Below are 25033 nucleotides of genomic sequence, written 5' to 3' on the forward strand. Positions count from 1 at the left end.
AATTATAAGACAATAAATTTGCACTGTAATTTGTAAGAGGTTCCTCGCTACAATTGTCACTAGTTAAAATAAGAGATGCGCGGTCGATAAATAGTTCTTTTCGCTCAACTATTTTTTCGAATATCGCAAAGCCATCCATTTAGTTTCTTAAATATTCTTTATTTTCCATTCGTTTCTCATTAAGAATATGTTTTGCTTTGTTATATAAATTTATGCAATAAAATTCTCGCAGCTTTCAACTGCAAATTTTCGCAGCTAAAACACATACACACACAAAGGGCCGTGTATTACTTCGCAATAAACCGCGACTGTTTGTCGTTACGTCTAAATGCACGCGAGGGGATCTAAAATTTTAATGAAGACCTCAAAATTTGCGACAGCAGCGCTTTGCCGACCGGATATAAGATTTAATATTCATGAAATGTATACCACTTCTTGTCCATTATACTTGTGAGGAAATAAACCTCCCTCTGAGAGTGAATCTCTCTCTCTCTTTCTTTCGGTCTGTCTTTCTCGTCTCACGTCTACGTCTCTTTCTTTCTCTATGCTGTCGATAATTTAACGCAGTTCTACAAGTAACGACAATCTTGTTCATCTATTTGCACTCTCTTTGATCCGTAAAAAGCATTACATTCGCTATTATACGCTTCCGCATTGGACTTACTCACACATGTCATGTCCAATACGTGTCACGTGCACGTCTGCCATATCCAATATTAGCAGCCTGCTGAGTGTCTGAAAGGTACTATATCTATTCGTTTCGACAAACTCTCTATCGTTCTATTTTCGTTCTTTCTTGACATGTCGATAACATTGATTTTGACAAAATATTTGTTTTTCATCCCTGTTGATATTATCAATGTATAATATCTCGTTACATTTTTACTTATTAATATATTATTCGTGAAAATCCCCGATCAATTCTAACAATAAATAGCAATTCTATACGTGCAGAATATCAAGTGAAAATTTTCAAAAGTCGTTTTATTGCTACACGACACATGCGGCTAGCAGGTAAAATGCGGAACACACGCATTGTGATACATATACTTGTTTAAACACCATTGTCAACGTATAAAGAGCCATTAGCGTGGAAAAATCGAACGTTCGCCGCAGGCTCGCGCGCACTCACACACGTATCCGCGTGCATGATCCCATTTACACAGAGTTCTCATTTTTCAATCATAAAACAAAAGTGATGTTATTCTGGTGTAATTTTGTTAAAAAAAGGAAAAAGAATTATTTTCACAATACGATATGCCAGCACCTGTCATTTTGCACACACTCACAATATGCTCGCAATATATAATAATAAAAGCATCTGTCGCACGTTGCAATAATTTATGTTGCTACATTGTGTAATTAATTATATACGTATCTTCTCAAGACATCTAACAATGATCGTGGATTTCCCGAAGTAGTTTTCCGTTTTATTCTTTTGCTACTTCAACATGTAATCACGCTGACTGTGATTAATTATTTTCCCCGTATTCCTTGTACACACGTACCTATATTTTAGAAAGTTTCCTTTCACTATGATTATGTCTTTTTTTTTAAACGCCTTTCCGTTGTTCAGTTGTAATAAAACGCTACAGTAATCAGATTAATCTTAATAGTACAAGCTACCCATTGAATTAATATCTGTCACGAGGGTAAAAAGAAAATGATATAATATAGAAATAACTATTGTTTATATTATATTATTCTAACCACTAAAAATATTATGTCGTATATTTCATTCTGGAATTTTATTTCTATATTATTTTGTTTTTTGTATAAAAATCTTTTTTGCATTACTTTCGACAGACGAAATTGTCAAGTCGGTATTGATTATATTGTGCATATCAAAAATAAACGGATTAAATTTGAGATTGTTGAATGAGTTAATGATGATAAGATAGCTCATCACAGTTAGATACGGCCAAGGATACATGCAGCCGTGCAGCTGAGCACACGTGCGAAGAGATATGTTATGTTGGTGTTTCTGCACGTGTCTACCATCGATCGCGAGTCTCTTACGTCAAGCGCCTTGAGGAAATCTTTTTGCGCAGATATTTCCGCCTTGACACGCCTACCGATTAATTATGTTTACTATTTATGATATTTCCGCAGCAAGAAAGATGTGATCAATTTGCAATTTAAACCATTTGAACAATTTTACATAATATATACGTGACTTTGTCGATGATGCAAGTGCTCGAGTTTGATGCAAATCTCATGGTCGTAATAGAATCAATATGAACTAAAAATACCTTAATAATAATTCGATCTTTATGTCAAGATTAATTTCAAAAGATACATATTTATTAAATAAAAATTGAAGTTGATTAAAAAAAAATACATGAAATTAGTAAAGAAAATTAACTTATTTAATATCTCAATATTTTTTCAAATAAGAAAGATAAATGAACTTCAGAAATTGAGGAAAAGTTTTAAGATACCTAAAAAACTTAAATATAATAAAGCTGAATCAGAATTACTGTTCATCATTGTAATTTCTAAATATAAAAAATTATTAATTATATGTCAATATGATTTAATATTTCTTTGATTCATGTGAAGTTGCGAGCGATGAGCAATCGAATGAACTGTAGAACATTTTCTTAAAAACTTCACACGGGTATTTCTTTGAATAAAAACTACAAGAAAGAAATATATTTATATTAAACTGGCAGGACAATGTCTTGCTCTACATGTGTACGAATATTTGCACGAAGAAACGCGACTATTTGTGCACAAAACTGTTAAGCGAATCTCACAGGTGAGAAACTGCCATCAGTGGAGGGTAATTAAACGGCCGAATAACCACCGTGTTTGCGTACAGTAATCCATGTGGGATAATGATTTTCGCTAATTAGCCTTGAAATCCTCGGTGTAACAGCGCCCTCGATATTTTCTACCGTGCAGTATTTACTTAAGCTTTTACTCATGGATTACATTATGATTATCCCCAATGATTATGCAATATTCTGATACGCATGCAAGTCCGCTCTTGCCGAGAACCGTGCCACAGAGAATCTGCAGCCCATCAATTATCCGACTTCGTACTTAAATAGCAAAATTTTTATTTATGAATTTTAACACATAATAAATAATACTGAGATGTGTTGTCAAACCTTGTAAAATGTATTAACATTGCAAAGTACTTATGTAAAGCGTATAATAAAAAGTGAAACAAACTGAGAATATTTTCATCCCCCGATCAGTTTGTCGCAGAAATATTTCTGTAAATATAGCACCCTCATCATTAAAAAAAGTTGGAGTATACGGCACAATTAAGTGCTAATTTATTCTTAATTTATTGCTGTAATCTCAAATTTATTGTTCCTATTCATTCGTAGGAATAAGTTAATATCAAAAGTGAGGGTGCTTCACGTTACGCTAGCACCTCCACTCCTGACATTCCAAACACGTACGTATAGAATATCATAAACAAAAAAACCGATATGCCCGAATTTTTTGCTTATTTTTTGCTCTAAAATACTGCAAAGAGATATTGAAAATTGAATGGTTATAAATGTATGGATATTGGTTATTGTAACCGTATAAAAGTAAAATGGTCAAAAATAAAAAGTTAACCATATAAGTTAACATTAAACTGTTTTTCCAATCAAATACTTGGAAAATATTTATTTTTTAATTTATTGCTGACGAAACAACTTTGAAAATGATCAAAAAACGCACAAAGATAAAGTATATTAAACAAATTGGTTGTGCTAATTTTGGCATTAAAATGATTCTAGAATTGTTCTTAAAATACTCTGGTCCCGAATTTATTGCTCACTATTTAACTTAACAAAGTCGATCGACATTGTGGCGGTGTTAGCGTCACGTACAAGAGCAAAGTATATGTTAAACAAATTAGTTAGTGTGTTGATTTTGGCATTAAAATGATTCTAGAATTGTTCTTAAAATATTCTGGTCCCGAATTTATTGCTCACTTTAATACTTAACTTAATAATGTCGATCAACTTTTTAATACGCAATACAAGTTTAAAGATCTCTACGGACTCTTTAAACTTTTCAGCAAGACACAAAATGCTGGAAAATTTCTTATTCCATTCCGATTGATGAAACTTGAAGAAACGCGGTGGAGTCACGCACCGAAATGGCTTTCGAAGAGCACGGCGAGAGCAACTTGACATTGTTCGTTACAAAGAGCTCTCGCGCATGTATGACTTATTCAGCGTTCGCGATACAATCGCGCGCAATATCACGAAACGCGCCGCGCGCGGCTCGTAAATCCGGAGTGCACGGAGTTGAAACGAATCGCGTTCGAAATCGGAAATGCATTTGACCGGCTAGTCACGCGGCCGGGTTATCGCCGAACAAGCGTCACGAAAACACGCGATTTTCCGGTGCAACGGTCAAATAAATATTTCGCGAATATCCAACGCGTCACTCAAATGGACACTCTGTTTCGGTAACTAGATAATACTACTCTAAAGTGTCGATTGAAAATATTTTTATCGACGATTTATAATCATGCCCGTATCGTCGGTTCTATAAAGTTATAAATACAAATATATACATATATGTATAAATTTTAAAAAAATTGTAATTTAAAATATTATAATAAAAGTATGAGGTTGGTGGCAATATTACTCAACAATATGCAATATGGTCACTAAAGGGGCCTATTCTGTAAACGTTAACGATATCGTTATGTGCTTTGCGCAGCTTTTCCCATAATAGAATAAATCCCAAAATAGAAGTTCACATCGTCTTTATGATTTGCATATCATAAAGAAGATAAGAATATAAAAAATGTGAAAGTATATCCTCAAACAATATCTTCCTGGCGCTTCTCTGCATAATCAAACAGTACTTGACGTTACGTATACTTATCTATAGTTAGTCATTAATTTTCTATTTCTACGACATTAATTTTGATGCGATACAAATTTTCCTGCAGACCATACATCGTGAACAGATAATTGTGGTACGCACAAATAAAAAATAATTTTGCTCATTTCATTTGCATTTGCGGTGTATCACAGACGCATGCAGATACGTGCCCCATTTCCATTCTATCAATTCCATTTGATATTGCCACATTCTATCACGTCGCATGTCGGTATTGACAGGTCTATGATTTCACGATATTTATCCCGTAGGTAAGTAAACAAGTTTATTTATCGTCGTTTCCTATAAGGGCGGTTTCTTCGAGAATTCGCGCCACATCATTTCATCCGCGCCGTGCATCTATTTTTTCATCGAGCCATATGCAAACGAGGTATTACGTTCAAAATGGGAAGAAGCGTAATCAAACGCTGTATCGTTAACTTTCTAAGACCCAATTTTTGCTAGTAACAAGCAATCAGCTCGCGAAAGTAAATCGCCATTTCAGGAAAATTGCATATTAAAGCAAACGATGCAGATCGTTGAAATAATTGAGACCAATTATTTCTAAAATTGTGTTAAAATATAACTGAACAATCCTTCCAGCGATTGTGAGAATTGCTCATTATTGTAACTTATTATTAACTATCGATATCTATATCATAAAATTAAAAGTATTATCAAAATATACCGAAACGGTTGAAAAATCGCTTTAATTCGAAACTTTCTAAAGGAAGAGAATGCCATATGACATGTATACGCATGCACTGCAGCTTATTATTCAACAGAATAATGACATTTGTCTTGGCATGCTGGTTTGTCACGCTACCTCGACATAAGCAATATAACTATCATATGGGATACCTTAAACTTCGACCATTAATTTCAGCTGACTTACTCACGTCGACTATGATGGCGCGTTTTGATTATCTAACGGTACAGTGAACACGTTTCCTTTCAACCAGCACTCTTACCTGAAACACAAAGAAATTACGGTTATGCTCCGCGAGCGGATTGATTTATTCGTAGTATATGATTCGTAATTCTCTAATAGATGAAAGTATGGATTATTGTTCTTGCAAAGTATGCCAATGGAACAAATTGTATAGGTCATGCGAGAAAGAAAAGCTATATGAATGCGCAAAAGTGAGTAGAATATTATAAATATGCGTTTCCATTAATTTAACAGTTGTTATAAATATATTATACATTTGCGTATATGCACACATGTACGTAATCTGTACCTACATATGATGCGTAAATGCACATTTTAAATTCGTCACCCTGTATCTCAATTATATTTAAATGATTGAAATCAATTTGCCTTCTTTTATTAATTATATTTAATTTAATGTCTATTCGTAATCTAGATTGACATTTGTATTAGTGACAGCATTTTCACAAATTCTATGAAATACGAGAAACATTATGCTCTCTACATATTATGTATATGTATAACTCGTAAAAGTATATAGGATAAGAGATAATTATTATAAAATAAGTTATAAAAGAAAATTAAAATCGTCACCTTCTGTAATGAAAAACCAAAAGAAGGAAATATTATATGTTTAGATAGGACTCCTTACTCTTCTTTATTTTTAAACCGCAGAATGACATTAGATTTTCCATCTTCTTCTTAATAATAAATTAAACATGGATTTTAAGACACTTGGAGAAGTTTTCTCAGAAGCATTATTTATCAAATAGATTAATTTTAAAATTTAATTTTCCAGAAATCGCAATTATGAAAAAGAAAAAAATTATACAAGTAGATGCTTAATTATATAAAGCACTCAATACTATATTATTGTTATCTGGTGAAAGATAGCAAATATCATATTTAGATCATTTTCCAATTAAAAAATCGTGATTACGGAAATTTAGGACTCTTCTAGTTCAAAAATAGTAATTCTACAGTTGTAATAAATTGAAGTAGCGATCTTATACGGTTTGCTATCACTCTTGAACTTGATCGAAGGAGAACCGGTTAACGAAAGGGAACGTGATGGTCAATTGGCACAGCTGGTCGCGCAGACTAACGCGAAGGTCATTTTATCGTCGACAAGATGGACGCTGAAGAGGAAGGAAGATAATCAATTCGATAAAGCTTGCTGCTGACTGTGTTGCGGTCGCGAAGCGAATCATGCAGAGAATCTGCAGATTGTTAAATCTACTGTGCCGCGATTATCCGGATTACGATTACTGCAAACATTATCCGGCGTTTGTAACATGATCCAACTCGTTCGAACGCTGGGTATAGAGACAGACGATCAATTTGAAATTTGGCACCCAATAATTTAGACGAATACACTCGCATTAGGTTAAATTTTCCGTGCTTGCATTTGCCCTATATCTACATACATGCATATAAATTTTTATCTAAATTGAAATTAAGCAACTTCTTCGTGTTAAAAAAGAATAAAGCTTATTATCCCGTTCATCTTCCTGGAAATACAAGGAAACTGCTTTCATTTAATAATAAAAAGTAGAAGAACGTACAAAAGAAAATAAATATTTAAAATTATATCGGTATTTTCAATTAAAATGTTTATATCGAACTTACTGATCAAATATTTAATTATTTCCTTTAAATATATTATGGATGTTATTTTAGCATTAGCATGTTTACATCGAATACATCGAGATAATGCTTCGCAGTGCAAATATTACATAATAATAATAACATAAAAAAATTATACACACCAATCATACTTTATGTAAAATGATGAGTTGTATTGAATTTTTTGGCCGCATTAAACTCTGCCATTGAATATGATCGAATACATTTACACATTTACATACAAGGTTCGTAGCAACATATTTAATAGCTTTCAATCCGACCAACGTTGCATCCGTATTTGCGCAATTACAACTGTTATATGTAGTAATTTACATAACACGTTCACGTTGCCGAGGAAATTTTTATCACGTTACCAATGCGTTTACAAGTACACAACTCGCATCTGTTCGATCAATGTATTAATACGAACAATCAATACGCATCTCTCGAACAGGTTAAAAACATGAATAAAATATCTAAATTGTTAAAATTTTCACATACACACATACAATTTTATATCATAATTTTAAAGTTAAAACAATAATATCTCTCTCATAAAAGAAATTGCAAAATTGGTATTAACCAATGACTTTAGTTTTATATGTTATCCTTATAAGAAGCATTTTTTATTATATAATCAATTTTACGATATCAACCTTTTAATAATTCAATCAATTTATTTGTTAGTTTTTTATGTAGTACTTTAATTTTGACATTAGCAAAACCTATAATATTAAGCAGAGTTAAAAAAAATGGTATAATATTTTTTTAAATACAATTATTTTAACTCTGACAGTAATATACTCAGAAATTTAAGAATACTTATCACATTTTGTTATTTAGAGTATATGAAGTAAGGGACAATTCCTGAGATGCATCACACCGAAAAGTAACAATAAACCCGAAGAGCATCGATATCGAGAATGCAAAGTAAGACCGGTAGTCGTTTGCATGAAAAATGCATTAAGGTCATTGCTCCTGTGAAATACTTGTAACCGCATTACATACTGAAAAATGTGCCACCACGTAATCCCGCATTGTTGGAGGCGTAGCCAACCATTTCCTAACATCTACCGTTAACACGAGAACGAGGTAGTAATTAAAGATGTGACATACAGAAAACCACACGAGAGAGAGCCGAAAAGTCAGTAGTTTAATTTTCTAGTATTTTATTTACGTGAGCAAAAAGAAGAGAAAAAGATACAAAGAAACTTTATATGTAAAGATTTAAAAAAATTTACCTTTTTATCTCACATTTGCTTCTAGATAACGAAATTCTTCGCAGATCTTACACGAGACATTGTTTAACGACTCTATTATGTATTAATTTTCCATTAAAGTTGAGACTTCGTAAACAACGTAAGGATGCGTATCCCGACCGCAATGTCGATAAACGTCGCCGGCAGGCTCGCTCGCACAAAACGAAAGGATGAAAAAAGGACGTCTGCCGTAATTTCCACGCTCCTGCAGCAGAACGCTCTCTTAATTGCCAGCGCATCCGTAGTCGGACGTTTATTTTAAATTTCCGCCGCAATGAACCCGGCATGAAAAAAAGAATGGAAGAAAAAGAAAGGGAAGATGGTACAATGGCGGATTTCCCGAGCATGACCTCGGTATGTTGCAAGACATGCGTAAAGTATGAATAAGGAGCAAAAGTGTTCTCTCTTTCTCTCTCTCTCTCTCTCTCTCTCTCTTTCTCTTTTCTTTCTCTTATTCAGTAATCTCGACGAAATATCTTTGTCTTTCACGTGTCAAGCATTGAAAATTAGAAGAAATAAATTTTGGATGCATTTATACATATTTATACGCATAAAAGTCCAAAATAGCTTTTTCATCCATTCGTCATTACAATTTCAATAAATACTACAGCTATTACAGTTTCACAGACTGCAAATGTAATGAAAAATTAATGAGTGCAATCAATCGCGTGCAGAATTAACAATACTGTCCACTGGTTGGCAGTTCTATTCATAGACATAGTCTATTCATAGCATGAGTGACCAATAGCTGAGCTTATAAATAACTTTCCCAAAAGTTATATAAATATCAGCAGATCCATCAAAGGATTTGGTATATTTGTATTTTTAGCGCAGAACAGCCCCTTTTTATTAATCAATCTCAAACCAATCATAATATGTTTCTTTCTGCTGCGATTTTATCCCATAAAGATCTAATTTATTTTAAGATAGTGATACAAGTCAATAAAATTTTACAGTAAAAAGTAAAACAAAGCATTTTATTAAGACAAAATTTAGGTCAATAACTAATTTATATATGTTGCAAATTTTCTACCGTGGAAACAAAACGAATTATCACATCTTTAATATGTAGAAGCTCTGCAGTATGAAAGGATTAGATATTATAACCACAAGCTTTCACTCGCGGCACAATGCACTTTCCAACTTGGGTTCGAATCACGCTGATCGTTCGAAATTATAATCGCGATACAATAGGATTCTGCCGACGGGAAGGAAATTTCGAAAAAGCAAGTGACAAATATGCAACGAGCTTATCCACGTGCGGTCTGGTTAGCGGCGAAATGCTTGCGGTGCAGTGATGCGACGATGCTGCAATGGGAAACTGGGTCACATCTCGTTTCCCACGACAGTTTGTCGTGATGTGTGCAGCTTTTTCGAATCCATATTAAATGCTTTATGCACCGACATATCCAGACATATGCAGTCATCATGATAATTAATCTCGTAATTTAAAGGATGCAAAAAATGTCAACTAACACGAATTAATTTGCGACGTTTCATCACAATCTTCAACACATCTCTCTATGACAGTATTATTACATAATTTTTCGTTATCTATATCATTTATTTCGAAAAATATATCATCATAAATACTATGACGTTCCTTTATTAAATGTAAAAAAGATTATGAGAGAAAATAAATGAGTACAAAATACTCTTTTGGGAAAAATGCGTTTAAAGTTTTTATATTATAAAAAAATTGTCTTGACAGTAATTAAATAATTATGCATTAATTATATTTATCTCACAGAATAACATTTAGAGATACACTCTGGAAAAAAGAATACTTAGATCCAAGAAAATATTTATTTAAATAGTGCCAATGACTTATTTACTTAATATAATACATATATTTGTTTAGAATTAGATATTTTTACTTAATTTAAGTAAAGATATCTAATTCTAAATAAATATGTGATTATATTAAGTAAATAAGTCTCATTGGCACTATCTAAATAAATATTTTCTTGGATTAAAATTTTTTTTAAGTGTATTAACAATTCACACCACTTTAACGAATTCTCTTTTACATTTTTCCTCGCGCACGTAACAGCAGTCTTCCTTTAACACAAAGCATAAGTTCGCCGCAGCTTGTCCGAATCGTAACTCTAGCGATATCATGACAGTTGCAAAAATGTAAACGTTTTATAATAATGTACTGAAAAGAGAAAAGGCGACGTCATTCGTATTCAACGCGATAGGGCGCGACTTTTGCCGTTTGCACGACACTTTGTAGTCAGAGCTCGCCTTTCTCTCTGTGCCGCAACGTATCATGTAAAGGGACAAATTTACCGCCGCAATCCACGCGATAGCCGTATATTATCTATGCAGTTTTCGCCTGGTTCTCGAGGACGACGTTCATCGTTGCGACGATACCAGACCTGGGGTGGGTTGCATTCGCAACGTGTCGCGGAATGTCGCGTGCCGATAGCGATAATTTAGAAAGTGCAATGACACGTCGCGGCTGCGTATTACAGCAACTTTGGTAAATCGAAATTGAAACGAAACTTCCCAGTGCACCATGCAGCTACTATCAACGAGCGGCGACCATTTTGTGTAACACATGCACTTTCAATTTCAAAAAATAATAAATCTAAAACAAGATGAGGACAGCTTATTAGGGAAAATTGAAAAATTTGTCGCTGCTAGCGTTATAATTATTGGTAATTAACATTAATTGTAAGCAACCTTATACGATATCCGTTAAATATCTTCGTATTTCACGCAGTAAAACTGAAATTCAACTTGACCCAGAAATGATGCGCCTGCGATCGCGATTTCACTACGGTTATCTGCCTCAATTATTATGATATAGTTGCAAGACCACGTAATTGGTTCATAGAACGGATAGCTCGGCTATGCACTCGGGAACAAAGCTCAGACTGTGAGCAGTGCTCGACGCGGAAGCCAGCCGACGTTCTAGTTGCTTGTATTGTACATCTCACTTAATCACAGCGCGACGCGGATAATTGAAATTCGTATTGTTGGCAGATATATAGCTATTTCGACGATCTTCATAGATATACGTGGTCGTAGAAAACGTAAAGGGCCATCGAATATTTCGCAATATTTTGCATTCAAAATGTACAGAAATCTTCATAAGGCACGAAAAAATTTCCATGGTCAAACTTATTAAGGTCTATTATAAAGTTCCCATATTCTCATTGTAACAACGTAATTTCTGTCTGTAAAATATTAAATTATTTTTTTACAAAAATTATGTTAACAACAAATTATTCCATAAAACTTTACAAATTTACGGTATAAACTGTTAATCTATAAAGAGATACTTGTGAAAATCAGACTCATTCGACGGATTATATACATGTCGCGGAAATGTCGGCGAGAAAAGACTATATAGTTGCAGTGTACATACACGACACCTTAATGAAAACGGAGATTCCTTTCCTTTTCAAAGACGTGATTCATATGCGTGCAAGTGCTTGCGAGAGCTCTCTGGCAAGCCGCGGAATTTAGTACATTTTTTATACTGTTCTTAGGAGAACTATTTCAACAAAAAGATTCGTATAAGCGTATTTTCTTCGGGATAAAATTTCGCAAACTTTTCCTGACGTATACCACTCATTTACAAGCATTCATCAATTGAGATTATACCAAACCTCTTTAACAATTAATGCAAAACAGAATTATTTTAACATTTTCGTAATTTGAGTGCAAAATTTTAAACTTTTAAGAATAATTGTGTTTAGAATCTTAAAAATCTAACAGAATAACTGAAGTCGCAGAATATTTTGTTTCATAATCATACGTTGTTAACCTCTTGAATAGCAGAAAAATAAACACCAAACGGACCAAAAATGGCTAGATAAAAATTCAAAAAGACAAAAAAAATAGCAAGTTTCTAAGTAGTAAGTTTCGTGAAAATCTTGCTAATTAGAGAAAAATAAAACGATGTGCGCGTATATGCGTCAATGCCATTTTTGGCACATTTTTTTTCTGCACGTATATGCGTCAATGCCACTCAAGGGGTTAATATATATGAGAATTAACATAAATGAAAATTCAAATCAAATTTTCAAAAGAATAATTGATACGAATATCGTCAAAGAGTCCGTCACCTAATGCTCTCCGAGGAGGTCTGAGAAGCATGTTGTATTATTACGTAGATATGTCGAGTGTATATTATACCTGCGAAATGCGTATTCCGACACATTATTATGCAGATGTAGAGCTGCGTATTATGTGTACTCAAGACGCGTATTCCCGACCGTATACGCGCGCGTACGCAGCGGCGAATGAAAATATTTCGCGATTCGAGACGATTATTGGTTTTCCGCTCAATCGCATACTTTTTCACTCTTCCTCGGCTTATCGGACTATTGAAACCTGTCCTATCACCGATACGTTTTTACGTCCGCATATTGAAACTTACCGTCAACAATATGTCGCCGCAACGGAAAAAAAATATTACGCGCGTCACGTATAACGTATGCTCGACGTTAAAACGTCTCGCAAACACCTCACGTGTTGACAAAGACATATTTTCCTAATTCAACAAATTCATCAGACTTTTATAATGATTGATATTTGGTGTCCGAAACAATTTCAATTTATCAGTATAAAACTGTACGTAAAAATATCTTCGAAAGCTTGTAAACAACTGTCAGATTGAACGATATAGTCTAACAAAAATATATGGATAATAATGGTGTCTCTTATTACAAAAGAATTTAAAGTTCAAAAGTTTAAAACTCCCCTCACGCCCATGAAATGATATGTATGCAGTTACATACAAACTATATAGAAGAAACTTTTTTCATTTACTTCTTTCCATCTCACTTCAAATTCGATTTCATTGTAAATTTCACATGATTCGAATAGACGTATAATGGCGGAAGCTCTACATCTTGCATTTCCGTTTCCTCGTGTTATCCGATCCAGCTAAATTTTCTGTTATGTACAGAAAATGGAAATTCAACGTGACTGAACGAAAGGAAAATTCAGCTTTTCTCATTTGCCTTATTCTACAAAGCCCTCAGAACAATTTTCTGATGTGATGGCAACCTGTCAACGGCCTTCCTTTTCGCCTCGACATTTCTCTGTTCCGTGTCACTCGCAGAATTATAAACGGATTACACCATCTTCGCGACAACGACATCGACATCTATTTATCGAATGAGAGGGGATTTTTATTTGCACACGCAAAACACTACGACTGTATAAAAAAGATAAATTGTGATTGGCAATGTAGAATCACGCGCGAATATAAAGATTTATAAAAATTATAATGTTGCAATGGAAAACTTTTTTTTTATACCTAAATCTTTAGAAAGAAGCTTTCTGGATGACAATTTTTGCATATATAAAGCTCGCTTATTTTTGTCGAGATAATTAATATCTCTACAAAATAATCGGAAGTTCCACATTTATATTTTTAATTTTTATTAACTTAAATTCTTGAGTTAAATTAATCAAAGTGCTCTTGCTAAAATTTTCAGAGAGGAGAAGTTTAATAGAACTATACGTCGTTATTAATACGAAACTAAATATATACTAAATATAATATGAAATATAATTCATTGTGATTAAACGCATGCGCACATATGTATATACACACAAGCGTTGTGTATTACAATGCGATAAATAATATGTAATAGCTTTAACATTAGTATTAATCTCCATATCATTTCCGTTAAATTAGATTTAATAATACGGTATAATATAGTTAATATCCTATTTAGCACGACCATAATTATCTAATTCCTTTATGTGTCTTGCATTCTCTGCTTTGTTTCAAAATCATATTTATGTAAACCGTCTGATACGAATTTTATTCGCACAATAGATCGCGTTTCAAATTAACCCTTAAAGATGTATAATACGTTTTTTCGGTTACCTTCTAAGTGTATACGTGGGTCTGTCACATTCAACGCTATTTTTCCCTATACCTTAAAGTATTTTTAAAAATCTAAAAAAAATTCATGAAACTTCTGTCTGCATTGTAGTTGACGATTTTATAGTCATTTTGATAAACATCGTTTATTTAATATCTTCTAACAGGCTTGCAAGTTTTACAGTTACGAGCAGATATGCACTTTGGCTCGGACGCCGTAGACCCACGTAATACACGTTAAGGGTTAAGTAAACAGTATGAGGTAAAAACTGCTTTAACGGAAAAAAAAAACGCTAAGTGATGAAGACATAAATCTTCAACTTCGCACATAGATTTAAGTTTTCTTACACAATTCGAGATTGTTTTAACAATCCCAGGAAGAGATTATCAGCCATTCTTAATTTCCACAAAGCTCCGCTCGCTCGTGAGGATTTCAATTTCACGAGACTGCATAGGGCTCACAGAAACCGGAATATAGCCCATTTCATGCGACAACTATAGCGATGTATTGCAATTACTGGAAACCACCCTAATCCAGAAGGAACACGCGAGTATGAGTCTGCCGCCTAAGTAGAATTAAACGACGGGGATAGCTAAGTACATCGCCTTTGCTAAGCCGGGCGCGCAGCGATCTAACGGCGTATTTCTTATTGCAGCTGCACGTAAAGCCTTAGAACTTAGATAGAACAGTATGATAATCAATAGGTCGAACAAAAAACCAGTCTATGTTGCTCTTAATAATTCTAGAAGAGGGTGAAAATAAAAAGTCAAGATTATGAGCGCATAAAAAAATAGCTTGCTCGCGTAAATATCTAATTATAAAATCTTGCGCGTCGGGAAACAAGAAGGTAAAGTGATGTAATTAATCCAGTTATACACATATACATGTGTTCCTTTATCGAGGAAACCTTGTCAAAAATCTTATCCCGCTTATATTAATTTATAAATAATTTGCTATAACAATTTATTCCGTATGCGCTTTTTATTCATGCATCAAATTTTTCTAATAAAGCGCAATTGTTCGGAAGGATCAATATTTTCGTTTCATAAGTATATTCGCGATTATATTATATTAGCAAGGACGCTGCCAAGTAATCCGAGATAACGACGAAGGCGCTTGTAATATCCTCTCCGCTGAAAATGGCCACGTCTAATACCTCTAAGATATTCGACCATGCCATGCGTACAACGGAAAATAACAATTTTGAAAATTCAGCTGAAGCATGCAACACGCCAAATTTGCGCAAACGATAATATTAATTCTTTTAATTTAATCTTAGAATATATGACTTTTAAATATAATTATTCTGTAGCAATCTAGATTAATTTAAAAAAATTCGTTTTTATATCATCTTGTCCTTGGCGCAAAAAGTTGTCGCAAGAAAGAAATTCCTGTGTATAAATTTATATTTCCATGCAAGTATCAATATAATTCTGATAGTATAATATTACCTAACAGAATACGAAAGACGTCAGCAGTATCCGGCATCGAAGGCGAACATGTTCAACAATACGGTGCGGTAAGCAAATACTCGATACAACACTTTTAAGAACGTTTCGCAAGCATCGCTGCAGATATCTGTGTCAAAGACGGAGGTATAATATTGAACGTATTGATACAAGACTTTTATTCCTGTATGCAACAGACGTTGGTAACGATTTCTACATTAGTTTTCAAAATTGTAGAAGATCGTTACGGAGCGTCGATTCCAAGAAACGAATACACATACATTAGGAAACAAATATAACATACCAATAATATTTCTACGTAGGATATATTATATACTATATTATTATATGATGTATATTGCAATGCATAAGTTGATTAAACGTAAACAAATATAACGTTTATTATTTAGAACTACATTTGTTTCATATGTTGAGCGGAAACTGCGTAAAATCATGCCTACTTTTAAAAAACAAAACGTTATGTAATATTGCACTTTAAACGTAGAAAATGAGAGATATAAAAATGTAATAATTTCACGCAAATAAAAGTCGTAATATAATTTGGCTTTTGATAGATGGGTTAATTAAAAAATTTTTTACAGGTTAACTAATTAGCAGAATATACTAAACATTGATTTTAAATTGCTTAATCAATTCAAAATTAATCAAATTTTTTGGAAGAAAAAATAAGATTTTTTACGGATAGTATCCATTATATAGATGTGTAGCAAAATGATTTGGTAATTGATAATTAAACAGATAAAAATCAATTATGTCTCGCAAACCCATTTCTACGTTTTAAAATTTGATTTGTATTATTTTGTATCAATAATTCATTCAACTTTCAGAGTAAAATAAAAATAGCTTTACTTTCGTATTTAATATTGAATGTATTCATATAGTGATAGAGTAGAGCCAGTGAGCAAAAATGTTGTTGACCACGTTTGGAATTAAAAAGATAAATTCTGTATATCGAATAACAGTATTTCAAAGTTTTTAGCGTAAATTTTTAATATACATATATGAAATATTTATTATGTGCATTGAAAACAAACAGTTTTGCTCTTTTGCAAATATATTTTGCAAATACGTTCATCGCAAAAGCATTATCGCATTAAATATTTGCAGTCAACGCTTATTAAAGTTTATAATAATATAAAATTAAATTGTTACAAATATGGGGTCAGAGACAATAACAACGAAAAAAGTCTATTTACTTCTGCTTTTTAAATACCTAAAATTAACCATCGTGCCAGGTACACTCTTAAGCATGTGTCGCCAAAAATTGGAGGTACACGTTGAAATTTTGTCCCTACGTAATTACGAGGGACATAAGTCACTCTTAAGCATGTGTCGCCAAAAATTGGAGGTACATGGTACCTCGAAGTTAGGAAGTACGTTATGAGCAACGAATATTCACCCGACAAAAAAAATTATTTATTTCGAAATTTTATTATTATTTTTTAACTAAATTTGTTTCTTAAGATGCAGTCTATGATTATAAATATTTTTTTGTATTTGAAAAACACACTTACCTTGGTGGGATTTGAACTCGGGACCTCTGCATCGTGAGCCAACTGCCTTACGTGGTCGACTACTTCTTAATTTGAAGTAAACGTTATATATAGTCTACATATGTCATACCAGCGCAAATATATAATTTTTCAAAAATTATCTTAAGAAACAAATTCAGTTTAAAAAGAGTAATAAAGTTTCGAATTGGATATATGATATAATATTGCCCGCTGCTATTCGCGAATGTCTTTCGTTCAACAAATGTCGCGATCATGCCATGGTTGGCTACGTATACGAGGTATACGTATGTAGGAGGTATATACGGAAAGCCCCCTAAAAAACTGTACCTCCTAAAACTGTACCTCCTATGACACGTTCGTGCACGCGTCCGCGTCGAGTGCTTCGCGAATGTCTTTTGTACGAGGTACATATGTAGGAGGTACACATTTGTACGAGGTACATATGTACGTACGAGGTACGTATGTACGGGGTACATACGGGAAGCCCCCTAAAAAACTGTACCTCCTAAAACTGTATCTCCTAAAAAATTGTACCGTAAATTTATAAATGCGGTACCTCCAATCGGTACCTCCTCCTTTATCAGTACCTCGTGTATTCCGTACCTCGTGCTACTGTACCGGGAAAAGTATCTCCTAGCAGCATGTAACTCCAAATGTCATTTCCATTTAGAAATTAGTACCTCGAATTTGGAGATACTACGCGGTACATGCTTAAGAGTGTACCTCTGCTTTTTTTAATTATTTTGTAAAAATATAATTTAAATTTCAAACGACGAGATTTTTTATTTTAAAACATGCGCCAATCTAGAACGTAAAAGTAAATAAAATTAATGTTATTGAGTGGCTACGTCCGCGATATACATTTTCGCACTCTGCATCCTCATATTTGCACCGCAGTCGATAATGTACGGCAGGGCGTGCCGCGGTAGTTTATCAGTGCGAATGCATTAACCTTGATGAAACCCTCTGCATCAGGAACTGCAAGATAAGGTGTGATTAACGACGGTTACTATACTTTCTTGTGTGTCGGTCGATCGTATTTTACGCAGGAAGTTAACGATGAGACGGTAATTACGTTAATAAACGACCAAGCAGCTTTATAATTAACTTTCCATGGTTTTTTTCCTCACCGGTACGTCTCATTTAACTATCAAAGAAATCGACTGCATAATTCAGCTACTGGAGGATATTGACAACCGATTAGACATGTTTGCTAAAGTGTGTAATGTATATATGTTTATTACTAAATAGTATATGAAATACACGCAATTCTTTAAAAAATAATAAAAACTAATTAATAAAGTAACTAATCCGTTTAAAATAACAACAATAGAGTTGACGTTACTTATTTTTTAAGTTATTATTTCATTCCCATATATTTGTTACGCGCGTATTGGTCTGTATATACATATATTGCTACTTTAATTAAAGGATTTCTTCGCAACCAACGAGGGATATTTAGGCATCTCGTTTAAGTGGAGCGCTTCGTATATTAACAACGGTATTCCACCTACATTTTACGCGAAGCCACTCTCCTCGGAAATTCAATCTCGTGAATTTCCAGCGCGGTACGACATTACAAAATTCATTAAAACATCGCCTCGGATCAAGCACGGCAAATACATTACGTACCGACAACCGCACGAACAGAATTAATTCTTCCATTTAGATTTTTGTCAAATAAAAAAAATGATTAAAGGAGTACTGAAGAAATGATTAAAGTAGTATACTCAAAAAAAAAAGCACAAATACACAAAGGCTATATATTAACCAAAAAATCTGTACATATATATATCGAGCACCTATTTTTATAATCAATTTATATTTATAAACGTTTATATTTTAGTTTTCTCATCGAATTTTGTCGGATCAAAATTTAAAATAAAGCTGTAAAAATAAACTTGGAAATATGCACTACTGCTAAACACACAGCTTTGTCAAAATTGAAATCTGCTTTATTAAGATAAGATAACAATTTCTGGACAATTTATTTATTCGGATTTTTTATGTAATAACCTTTCTCTCTTAAGTTTTGATTTAAACTTTCTTGTTACAACGTATTTTTCATTATATATATAAATACATATATAAATAATCAATTTTATTATATATACATATATAATATATATATATATATATATATAAAATTTCAAAACTCATTGTTTTATTTCCGCATTCTCTTCTCATTCATTTTGTTAGCATTTATTATTTTTCAATGTTTAAGTTCATTATGATGTTAACAACAATTGTTCTATGGTCGCATTGCGGTTTTATGCTTTGTGAAATAAATACGAAAACCAAATTCAGTAGCCTTACAAAAGAAAAGTCGCGAAAATTAAAGCCTTTTGCAGCTATAATTATAACCTTTGGGCAAAACATGATTTAAATAGCACAGCTCCTGCAATATATAAATGTACACAAATGTAACAAAGTTATTGATTATTAAATAATAAATTACTAAATTGACAATGTCTAAATTTAATGAAATAACTAACTATCGCACTCTTGTTTCTTAATAAGTTAAAATCAATAATATCATTCTTTCTTTTATTCGTAAAATATATTGCCAGAAATTTAAACGTACCTTTGATGCAGAAATAGCCTTACGAGCATTTACGATCCTTTCTGTTCAACTCTTTAATTAATATAAGTTTCTCTCAGCGACTTTCGCGATATCGGCCGTCTGACAGCCCGCGGCGAGGGTTTTTAATTAACGAGCCGTTCTAAAAGCGCGTAATCGTTCGGTGTGTAATCAAGAAGCAACGACGGCATTACATGTCCCGCTTCATTCACTTCTCTCGTGAATTTCGCTTCTTCCGTTTTCTCCGATGTCGAGTACGTAGATGCATTGTTAATAATTAGATATATATATATATAAGCGAGAAAGTACATTAATAGTATAATTTCTCTAATTATTCATATAATAAAAAAATAATGTGTGTGTGACAAAATAAAAGACAAAACTAAATCCATATTAAAAAGCGGATGCATATGACTACTCCCCAAACCTGAATCAGTAAATATAGTAATCTGAATCAGTGACTATTCACTGATTCAGATTTAGAGAGTGTATAGTTATACATATACTCATTCAAATACTCAGATAATGTCCATTAAAATTTTTAGTAATTATGTACTATATACACCTTGTACGTAAGTTATATTTCAATTTTAATATATAGTATAACATAATTATTGCATTATATTTTATAATGTTGCAAAACACGAAATTACACGTTGCGCATTCTAGTGTATAGCAAAACTGTAGTTTTTAAAGGGACGTAAAGCTCGCCAGTAACGATGAAAACGGAAGAGTAGCATTGTATCGATATTTGAACACGCGCAATGCACCATTCCGCGTTGCATCGAGAGCATGTAGCTTTCTCGAAACTTTTAATCACGCGAGAGTGTCGGAAAACGTGGACATGCAAGAGCTCGTCCACACCATCTTTTCCTCACAGGTCGCTCATTTTTCCGTCACTCAGCGGAATGAATTCGGCATAAAAGTAAAAGACATGCTAATTGGCATGATTACGAGTACATCGCGTTGGCGAGTTGCTAATGGACTTTTTTTGGAGCGCAAATGATAGGCAAACCGGTTTAGACGAACGATAAGTAAACCTACATACTTCCGGTACTTTCACATATCCCTCTTGTCAGCATATCATTACACAGTGGTTAAATATCTGTTTCATGAGCGATATGAGAAAATCCATATTGCTCAAGATGCTTCCACTCTAATAAATTTATCACGCGACAATGTTTTTACGGCCTTTTCATTGGAAAGAAAAAGAGAGATATTTAAATGCATAAAAGAAAAATTGATTATTTATAAAATAATTAGTTAAATTAAAAATAGTATTTATAAAATATCAAGCAAAAGAAAAAACAAACTTTAAAAAATAACGCTATTTATTTTTCCTAGATATTAATAAATTGACAAAGAAAAATTCAATTGATTAATTGAATTTTTTAATCTTATAGCACAATAAATTATTCTTTTTAAAAAATTTGTTCTCAAAAATAAAAAAAGTTTTTAATATTATATAATTATTATGCAATAAATAGATTTACCGCAAGATACCTATCATTTTTAGGAAAAAGTAATAGATCATATTATATGTATATAACGAACTCTACTGATAAAATACAAAGTTTAAGACGTCATATTAATACTTCGTGTCAACATTGTTACGTAATACGACTGTATCTTTTAAAAGACAGTCGCACAAAAATAACAATTTTTATTTGATCTTTGAAACACAAAAACTAGGGATATTAAAATCGTATTAAAAGTATATTCCATGTGATATATCATTACAATATCAAATTACTTGTGTTTTATTAAAAATTGTGCAAGAAGCAATTTTGTTACGAAAGAAATCGCCGCAACTAAAATTAAGCTTACCTTGTGTTACATTCGTGTAATCGCGGCGATAATTAACGAGACTTTCACTCAGAAATCATAATAGACAACAACATTAAGACGAGCGTACAATTTTCCGCTACAGTTACGACGATTTTACGCGCGAAGGTGTAAAAACGTGCGTTGAGTAACCGATCAAACTCCGTGAAATCGGCACTTTACCGGGTACACGGCGATTTACTGGTCGGAACCGTGATTATTTTTCAGCTAAGCGCTAGGCACTCTATTTTTAAGCGACTAGGCAGTCAATTATCTCCATGACGTAAACTCGAAGGTTGAGGCATGTGTTAAACGTTCGTCTTACAGTTGTGTTACTCATTTCACGAGTACTTAAAAATAAGCTTTCGTACAGACGTGTAATTGTGTAATCATAGATACGCAATGCCAAACATAGAAACGTTCGCAACATTAAACAATATATATTACACAAAGAGAACTTTTCTCTCAAATAAAAAAATTGTTTTATATCGAAAAAGATATTCTCATTTGATAAGTAAGATTTTACAAAACTTTTTGTTTCTCATCTGAAACAATCATCGCTCTAATTTCGTCTTGACTAATCCTAAAATCTTTTCGTGAGTTAAGAAATATAGATAAAAAATAAGTTTTTTTAGTTTTCGCTATCTTGCTTCACTTATATCAAACACGTGTGCACAATTTTGTTAAAGTACCTAAAAATTTAGCTATGTTGTACCATCTAAATAATTATACACTGAAAAAAAATTTTTAGATCCAAGAAAATATTTTTGATATAGTACTAATGACATATTTACTTAATATAATCACATATTTATTTAGAATTATATATATTTACTTAAATTAAGTAAAAATATCTAATTCTAAATAAATATGTGATTATATTAAGTAAATATGTCATTAGTACTATATCAAATAAATATTTTCTTGGATCTAAAAAATTTTTTTTTCAGTGTAGGACGCTTAATCTGGTTGCTATGTCAGAACTTTTTGCAGCATTATCATTATGCTTGAGTGTCCTACGATTTATTTTGATGGACCTGCATAATTATTTTCAAATCTGTATCTGGTATAATTTTTATATAATTTCAACAAAACCGTTCTTTCCGTGTGGTTCTTAATATCTTTAATCTTTTCATTATTCCTAGATTAAATTACTTTCACTTTCCTCAAATGCTCATTGCATTATCTGCTGACAAAAACGTGTATATGATACATAAATGTATGCGAGTATCCGCAATGTATTAAGCTCGCGTTTATGCCGTGGATTCACTAAGCCCAAACGACTATGCGGATCAGTTATCCCTGTGGTAGTGTGGAAATCGGGCACATTGAATCAATAAGCGGCATTTCACGAGAGATTATTCCGGACACGATTAGAAGAAGATCGGAGTAAATGGCTGGAAAGTGGAGCAGCTATGAGATATGAATAGCTGCGTGGTTATACAGATCGGGCAAGTCTTTATCACATTTGCAACGCCAAGTAAATGTTATAGACGTTTACCTAAGATAAATCGCCAATTGCACCAACTATGTATTAATTATTACCTTTGCCAAGGTAACCGTAAAAAAGATAACGCAGAAAAGACACAGCGTTCTATACGTTTCTATACGTTCTAACTAAGAAATTCAAAATTAAAAAAACAACTATCGTCAAAAATCGCAATCAAATATTTGCAAACCGTTGAATTTGTTGCGAGAATATTCTCGTCGCTACCTCTAAAATATCGCCATGAATGATGATGGAAACGCAGAAGTTATGATTATGCTTCTCCATTTTCGCAATTATGCCTTTTGATCCAATAGATCAATTAATTTGGCTTATTGACGGATAGACAGATGTTCACTTTTGAAAATTCCAGCATGAGCGAATGTCTTTACAACTCAATAGATCATTTTAAACCACGGTAAAGTTTCGCGTTGAAATATTTTAAGACATCCATTTCTTATAATGAATGGTATAATATTAATCTTCTACAGAATATAGACAATTATTTCAAACATTTTAAATTATAGTACCTTAATAAATCAACCATGATCCGAGTTTATATATTTTACATATGTAATGTTCCAATTAATATACCTAGTAACACTGCAGCCGCGTATTGTTTGAATTCAAATCAAATGAGAAATATTATTAGCAAGAGGCTTTCATTAAAATTCATATGTTTTAAACTTTTCACGTCAATCCGCGTCAATCATACTATTTTTCTATAAATGAACCAAATTCCATGTTATATTTCAAGCTAGAACTGCATACGCCACACATTGTTATATTATTTCTAATATATAGAAAAACATACATATTATACGCGCTATTTTATTTTCTCAAAATAAGAGCTACCTATAATTAAGAAAGAAAATGAACAACATCGTTCTGTGACTCAGAAATAGAACAACAAATATTCTGTGTTATTTTCACTTCGAAGTGCCGATCATTTATTAAATTGATATCGAGGACGAACAACGGAGTTTCTTCTCTCTCGCTGAACACGATGACAGTATATACGATCCGTCGTTGATGACCTCGTTATTCTGTGAACTGATAGGCTGACTGATATCATCTGACTTTAAATATCCGACATCTATATATGAGGCGATGTGTTACATGTATGTCATGTATGTGAAAACTCGGATCAAAATGTAAAACAATATTTAATTAATTTATATAGTTATTCGTACACATATAATAAAACGTGTTATTGTAATAATTGGGGATGTTTTTCTTTGATTTCGTGAAATTTGTGAAATTGCTGCTGCAATTTACTAGTTAATTCGAATTAATGTTTAGCTCGCATCAACCGTAAACAGTGTTATGCGGTGAAATTATTTACCTTGCGTAACGGACGTGATTTAACAAGATTAATATGCGCGGTGATCTGTAATATTCCTTGTTTCTAGTAAAATATTCCATTAGCGGCTAAAACGCAACAATAGCTATTAAAGCGGCATTAAATTTAAGCTTGTTATACGCTTGATGATGCAGTCGATCAACGTCGATGTAATAATTGTGTAACGATCGAAGAAGCTGATATTTATGGCGTTACAAGATCACAAATATACTTGATACAGAACACTTCTTATAAAAATTATATTTTCTCCAATTAATAAATACTAATTTCTTACATTATC

General features: G+C 32.8%; 1 protein-coding gene and 1 long non-coding RNA gene across 5 annotated transcripts in view; both read right to left on the bottom strand.

Annotated features, from left to right (window-relative positions):
- LOC139814096 (furin-like protease 1) overlaps positions 1 to 25033 on the bottom strand; it is a 226583-nt gene that overhangs the window by 114886 nt on the left and 86664 nt on the right. The gene's annotated exons all lie outside the window — the stretch shown is intronic.
- Positions 1 to 25033, bottom strand: part of LOC139814097 (uncharacterized) — a 108080-nt gene that overhangs the window by 40293 nt on the left and 42754 nt on the right. The window lies entirely within an intron of this gene.

This window comes from Temnothorax longispinosus, chromosome 6 (genome assembly GCF_030848805.1).
Source record: "Temnothorax longispinosus isolate EJ_2023e chromosome 6, Tlon_JGU_v1, whole genome shotgun sequence".
NCBI classification, from domain to species: Eukaryota; Metazoa; Arthropoda; class Insecta; order Hymenoptera; family Formicidae; genus Temnothorax; species Temnothorax longispinosus.